Source organism: Micromys minutus (assembly GCF_963924665.1).
Source record: "Micromys minutus genome assembly, chromosome: 1".
In the NCBI taxonomy this organism is placed as follows: Eukaryota; Metazoa; Chordata; class Mammalia; order Rodentia; family Muridae; genus Micromys; species Micromys minutus.
This window is the reverse complement of record NC_137969.1, coordinates 26515936-26523136: the sequence shown is the minus strand read 5'-3', so window position 1 is coordinate 26523136 and position 7201 is coordinate 26515936.

The window sequence follows — 7201 nt, the reverse complement described above, 5'->3', positions numbered from 1 at the left end:
AGTTTCTGGCCTTAATGCTGCTCTGTGCTGGGAAAAACTGGTCTCCAATCATAGGTGTGCAGCATGAATGCCTGCTGGTGAAACTTAGCCTGAACAATAAAGCTGCATTGTGATGTTTGGTTCTTAGGAATGAGATGGTGGCAAATCTTTGGGAGGGAAATAGGCAAGGAGAAGCTACTAGATGAGTAGATGTTCAAGAGAGAGACTACATCACCCCCTAGCCATTCTCCTTAAGCCTGCAGAGGTCATTTTGGGAGGTAAGGCTGTATACCCCAGGGTACTCCAGACCAAGAAAGTCTCTCAACATTGACAGAAACAAATTTAAGTCTCAGAATTCTATTCCAGTGTTTTAGAACAGAATTCCGAGGCTCTTGTACAATGCTAGCATCAGAATGGGAGGTTGCTCGAGGACAAAAGAATCCTTGTTTCCTTGTTGAATTAGAATTGGGGGCAGATTCGGTTTTATTTAAATAAGAATCACATTTCTTGTAGATGTTGTGTGATTCAAACTCATTTAAAAGGGAGGACTGACGCTGGTGATTTCAAACAAGCCAAAGGTGGGGGGGGGGGGGGTTAGGATGTGCTCTGTCACCAGGCTAACAGGAAAGATGACCATTGTCACTGTTCTAGGTTGAACCAGCTCTTGTTGGTGCAGCTTCTGCAGAGGAGCAAGTGTGCGTGGTGTCCTAAAGCCAGTACTGTGGTTACCTTTTCTTTAAGGCTGGCCTCTGGACAGCCCAGCAAACTGGTGCTATTTGGCTGTCAGCAAGGTCTCCTTTTGCCTCGTCTTTCTGGGCTGAAAGGGTGTTTGCCCCACAACTATTTCTTAACGTTGTAGCAAGTGGCTGCTCTGTGTGATAGAACTGTGGCCAGATGTTAACATGTCCACATCCATTGCCTTGCAGCTTCACACCCCTGGTCTTGCTGGGCGTGGTAATGTACTCATTTAATCTCAGCATTCCAGAGGCAGAGGCAGGAAACAGGAGCAAGAGCTGAGACCAGCATGGACAATGTATGTTTCACGCTAGTCTGACTGTGTAGCAACACCTGCATTGAAAGAGGTGGAGTGCTGGGTGGAGGTGGCACACACCTTTGATCCCAACACTTGGGAGGCAGAGACAAAACAGATCTCTGTGAGTTCCAGGCCAGCCTGGTCTACAAAGCAAGTTCCAGGATAGCTGGGGATACCCAAAGATACCCTGTCTCAAAAAACAAAACAAAACCCCAAACAAACAAAAAAGAGGTAGAGGGTAGGTAAGTGGACCTCTGTGAGTTCCAGGCCAGCCTGGTCTATAGATTAAGTACCAGAATGCCAGGACAACACAGAGAAAACCAAAAAGAGACAGAGGGCAAGCAAGATGGCTCAGTGTTCTTGTACAAACCTGACAACCTGAGATCTCTGGAACCCATGTTAAAGTGGAAGGAAAGAACCAACTCCACAAAGTTATCCAATAATGTCTACATATGCTCCATGGCAGGTGACATCTCCTGCCACAGTCACCCCCTATTAACAAAAAAAAAAAAAAAAAAAATTACAAAAACAGAAGTAGTTTATCCCCTCAGCATCTGATCCATGCCTGGCCTCATAACTTTTTTGGCCAATAGCATACAAGTGTCACGTGCCAGTTTGGAATCAAATGTCAAGCGGCCTTGAGGTCCTGTTTGCTCTCTTGGAGGCTTGTCTGGCCTCAAGTGAAGATGATCAGGGTGCCCTGCTCAGATGATACCATGTGAAGGAGTGCTAGTTGTCCCTGAGAGGGTAACCCTAAATCATCCTACAACCAATAGATTGGGACAGACAGAGACTTTGCTCTTCTTGTAGCTTGATTAAAGATATACTGTTTATGGAGATCTGAGATATTTGTTCAGAAGCAAATGTTAAATGATTTTAACGTTCCTTCTGTCTTAGGGTTTCGTTGCTGGAAAAGACACCATGACCACAGCAACATTTATAAAGGAAAGCATTTAATTGAGGCTGGAGTACGGTTTTAGAGAGGTTTAATTCATTATTGTCATGGGGGGGGGGGGCATGGCAGCGTGCAGGCAGACATGGTGCTGGAGAAGGAGCTGGGAGTTCTACATCTTGATTTGCAGTTAGCAGGAGATTGTATGCCATACTGGGCATAGCTTGTGCATATCAGATCTCAAGGCCCACCCAACAGTGACACACTTTCTCCAACAAGGCTGCACCTCCTAATAATGCCACTTCCTATGGTTCAGACATTTAAACTTGGGGGCTGTACCTATTCAAAACACCACAATATTAAAGACCCATTGCCGTCTACTCCATAATATATATATATTGTTAATATATATATTAACAATAGTAGCTGGCCAGCCAGAGATCTAAGGCCCACAGGGTGCTATGAATGCTGTTTCTGGACCTTTCTTGGTGGTTCACATGTATGAACCTATGGAAGCGCTGATATGTCCGTTTTCTCCACAAGTTGATGTTTAAAAAAAAGGAGATACTATCTGTGAGGGAGCAAGTTCGTTGTCAAGTGGTGTTCAGAGAAAACTTGTTTCTGAGCATGAAAATATTTGTGATTGACTTTCACTAATACATCTTTAGCATATTAAATTTACCCAAAGCCAGGTGTAGCATATGCTGTGATCTCAATATTTTGGGTGGGTAAATTTTAATCTTGCCAGGGCTACTTAATTTCATGAAAGCCTAAACTATAAATAGAGAGACTCTGTCTCAAAACCAAATAAGAGGCTGACAGATGGCTCAAGAGGTAAAGGGGCTTTGCCACTAAGTCTGACATCCTGAGTTCAATCCTTGGGACCTGACAAATTATTTCTCCACTGGTGAAATGAGCCAATTCAGATTATATATGCATGCAAGTTTAGTGGGAAGCTACTCTAGGGGCTGAGGGTAGGGGTGAGGTTCACTGGGCCATGGGGAAGGAGGGAGAGGGGAGAGAGAAGAGAGAAATGGAGAAAGAACAATCGCAGAGAGGAGAGAAAAGAATCCAAAATGTCTGGATTATATAGGGAAGAGCCTCTGGGGAAAAGACAGCCCAACCTCCTGAGCTCAAAGTTCAGGATTGGGCAGGGTGTGCGAAGTAGAGACTGAGGGATGCTGGGAGAGCCTAGAGGCCAGGTCTGCTTTGCTAAGTAAAATATTTACCTCAATCCCTTGTCTCAGGGTCTGAAACCAAACATCCCAGCCTTTTGTTGGTAGTTAATAAATGAATAAAGGGAGACAACATCGTCTATGACTACTTCCTGCTGACATTGGGGCGTCGTTATGGGGTATGGAGGGGGCGCAAAAAGCTGAAATGTAGGCGCTGTCCGGTTGTTTCACTGCTGCCCAGGCTGTGGGCCATCTTGGGGTAAGAGTGTGCACACCTGCTGGAGAGATGGCTCAGCGTTAAGAGCACTGACTGGTCTTCCAGAGATCCTGAGTTCAATTCCCAGCAATTGGCTCACAACCATCTGTAATGGGATCTGATGTCCTCTTCTGGTGTGTCTGAAGACAGCTATAGTGTACTCAGATACATAAAATAAAAAATAAAGATGAAAAAAATTTTTAAAGGAGTGTGCAGGCTCAGTTGAAGCAGTCTGTTGTGAGGCTGGGCCAGAGCACCTGTGGGTAACTGGTTTGAATCTGTCCTGGATGCAGGTTCTGAGGAAATATCTGGACTTGGCAAAATGCTAGAACAGATATATGTTAAGGGGTTTAGGGAGAAAACCTTTTTCTTGGATGTTCAGTTGAAACTTTTAGGCCCATGATCTTGGAATTTGGAGGAGAGGTGGGGGAGGTCCTGGGACCAGGGAAAAGATCTCACCCTCAGGACTAGGCAGGTGGAGAGAGAAACAGGCTGTGGATTGACAGTACTTAGCTGGAGTCCATTTGACCTGAGGGAGTTGGATTTGAGTGGATTCCCTGAAGCTTACAAGAATCTTTTTAAATTTATAAAAAGATAAGTCCTTTATAACTTGCATTTACCAACATCAAAAACACCACCCCAGACCCTCAAGCAATTTTCATTCCTCCCATAGATCTTATCACTTTCCTATCACCATCCAAGTCTGGTTTTTCTCACACCCTTTATGCTTCAGAATTTGCATTTACCAACCCCAGAACACAAACACTTCCTGGATCACAAACTTCTTAGAAGCTTCCATATCCTCAGACCATACAGGATCCACACAGTGAAAGAGCTGACTCAGACACGCTCCCTCTGACTACATGTGCTCTGTGGTACATGTATATGCACACAGTAAGTAAGTAAGCCAGGTGATGTGGCACATTCTTTAATACCAGCACTTGGGAGGCAAAGGCAGGCATGGTCTACAAATTGAGTTCCAGACTACATGAGATCCAGCCTCAAAAAAATGTATAAAATTTCAAATATTTCAAGAATTCAGGAAGCTGAGACAAGAGATCTCGGGTTAGATACCAATCTGTTCTATGTAACAAACTCCACCTCCAAAAAACCAAAAAGATTACAGATATAAAACCCACAATGGGTATGGTGGCACATGCCTTTAACAGTACTTGGGAGGCAAAGGCAGGCCCATGTCTGAATTAGATGCTAGCCTGGTCTACAGAGCAAGTTCCAGGACAGCTGGGGGAAAATGAGAAACATTGTCTTGAAAAGTAAATAATAAAAACAACTGCTTCCCATCAAAAACAAAACAAAAACAACAAAACCCCAAAATATGAAATCCCTTCCTCAGACTAGGAGAGCAAATTACTAATCTTATTGTATTTTTAAATTTGGTCTCTTTAATAGGATTTTGATTAGACATGTATGGCCTGCTTATAAACTGAAATTTCCTTAAACATTTTGAACTGCATTTCTACATGTATAATCAAATTTTATCATTTCAGTTGCCTGACTGTTAAACCTGAGAATCTAACTAAAGTAAGCTGTATTTGGGAGTGTGAAGAGTCACTAGCCCACTCAAGGATGTGGCTCTGGCAAACTCTCCCTTCTCCAGTCTCTGCCTTGCTAAAAAGCATTAGATTACTTTACATTCCTAAAGCCAGCCCCCAAGGTCCATTCCCTTATTTGGTTACTTTCTCTTCCTGTGGCAGATTACCAAAACAGAGCTGTCAAAAGACTGAAGTCCAGCAATCAAAAGCCCTATTTGGCTCACCTAATTAACATGCTAAATTAAAAAATACTACTACATCCTAACTCACTCTAACATAGATTCCCTCCCCCCTTTTCTTTGTCTCATCTTAAAAAAGTATAAGGTCATTTGCTTGTTTTTCACCCTCCCAAGTCAGAAAGCAGTCCCTTTAAATCTTTAACTCTTTTCCCTCACTTAATAAAAGGGTCTCTCCATGAAAGCAGATGTTTGGGTGTGGTTTGTGCTGCCTAATCAAGGTAAAAAGGGAACCCCTGCGGTTTTGGGTTTTCCTTCAAAGTGTATCTGTCTCAGGATTTGAGAAAGCAGACTCTGCTGGCCTCTTGAAGGTCCCTTTATGAGAGAGATAAGGTGTTCAGAGGGGCAAGAGAGTTGACTGTTATACATTGTTAGATACAATGAGAGCCTGAAAGAAGAGTTGGCTGCTCACAACTGTAATTCCAGCTCTAGGGAATTACAAATTCATAAATTTGAAACACAAATTCATATAAAAATAAGAAAGGTACCTTTAAAGAGAAGGAGCAAAGGTAAGGATGTATATGGTATGGGTAGGGTTGCAAGCACTTCATGTCAGATCTAAGAAACAGGAAACCTTAATTACAAATTAATTAGTTACAAATGGAAACCTTAACCTGCAAGGGCTTAACACAGGACAAACAGGAACTTATCTACAAAGGGAAACCTTATCCTTCACAGGACAAACAGAAACTCACTAATTACAAATAGAAACTTTAATTTGCAAGGACTTAACATAGGACAACTAAACTTTTTTGGTGTTTTTTGAAAGACAGTTTCTGTATAGCCTTGGCTGTCCTGGAATTAGCCTATAGACCAGGCTAGCCTCAGAAATCTGTTTGTCTCTGCCTCCTGAGTGTTTGGATCAGGCCGAGTGTGAACCACCACTGCCTGATAAGAAACTAAGAACTGTTTAATTGCAAACAAACCTTTAATGTATAAGGTATATTATTCCTGTTTTGGTCAGACCTCACTTAAGTATTAAAAACATTTTATAAGAAATACCTACATTTTTCTTACAAATGTTAAGTTCTCTTTATTCCAATTTATAACATTTGAAAAACATGGTCAAAACACATTGTACACTGGAGTCAGATGTGTATTTATTATACACACTTTATCTTAAGTTTCCTTACAATTCCACAAAACGTCAGAGATTGTAATATGTAAAATATTAACACTCTGGTTTTAATCTGCCATGTTAAATCAGGATGCTAAACCCATGCCTCAACTAGCCCAGGGGCAGGTGTTCAAGAAAAAACAGCATGTATTCCAGGATGTATACTCCAACAGAAGCAATTCAACCACATTTAGGACAACCTTCTAATAGTCTGTTCAAATAATCTGAGGGTCTGTCTATCCATCTCTATCTATCTATCTATCTATCTATCAGTAGATCATTTTTCAGTTGCTAAACCCATGCCTCAGCATAGCCTGGGGGCAGGTAGTTTTTCTAGTAGCATTCTGTTTTGCTGCCCTTCAAGCAGGACCTAGCATACACTTATATTACCTGTTAGCCCTCACATTCTTTCACAGAGGTAGGTAAAAAGGATAACCGGTAACAGGAGTGAATATGTTCAGTATTGCCTAAAATACTGGTTTTCAGATTCAGGTTAAGAGAGGTTCTGTAACATGAGATGTCCTGAGACCCCATTCAGGCCCTGGTCTTGCCCGAGGCCTGTTCTTAGCCATTCTTCCGTGGGATTTGTGTTCTCGTCTGAGTCGTGCCTTCCTCACCCCTCGCCTTTGTTCCCGACACACTGAAGCGGCTTGCCAGCAGTCTCCTGGGCATTGCACATCTCTGCCCCCCCCCCCCCCCCCGGCTTTAGCACACAAAATGTCTAGCTGAACGTTCTCTTTCTCTAGTCCTTACGCTTCCTCCAGGTAGGTCTCCCAGAACTATAGGTGAGCACCCTGGACTCCGGATGTTGGAACCCGTGAGAGGAAGAGTCCAGGGACCGACATGCCCACTCAGAGCCTGGCATTTATGGTGCGCATCCGGGCCTGGTTGCCTGTAGATCACCAGAAAACTGGGATTTTGGACAACCCCGTAGGCCTCCTTTATGACAGAGAGGACTGA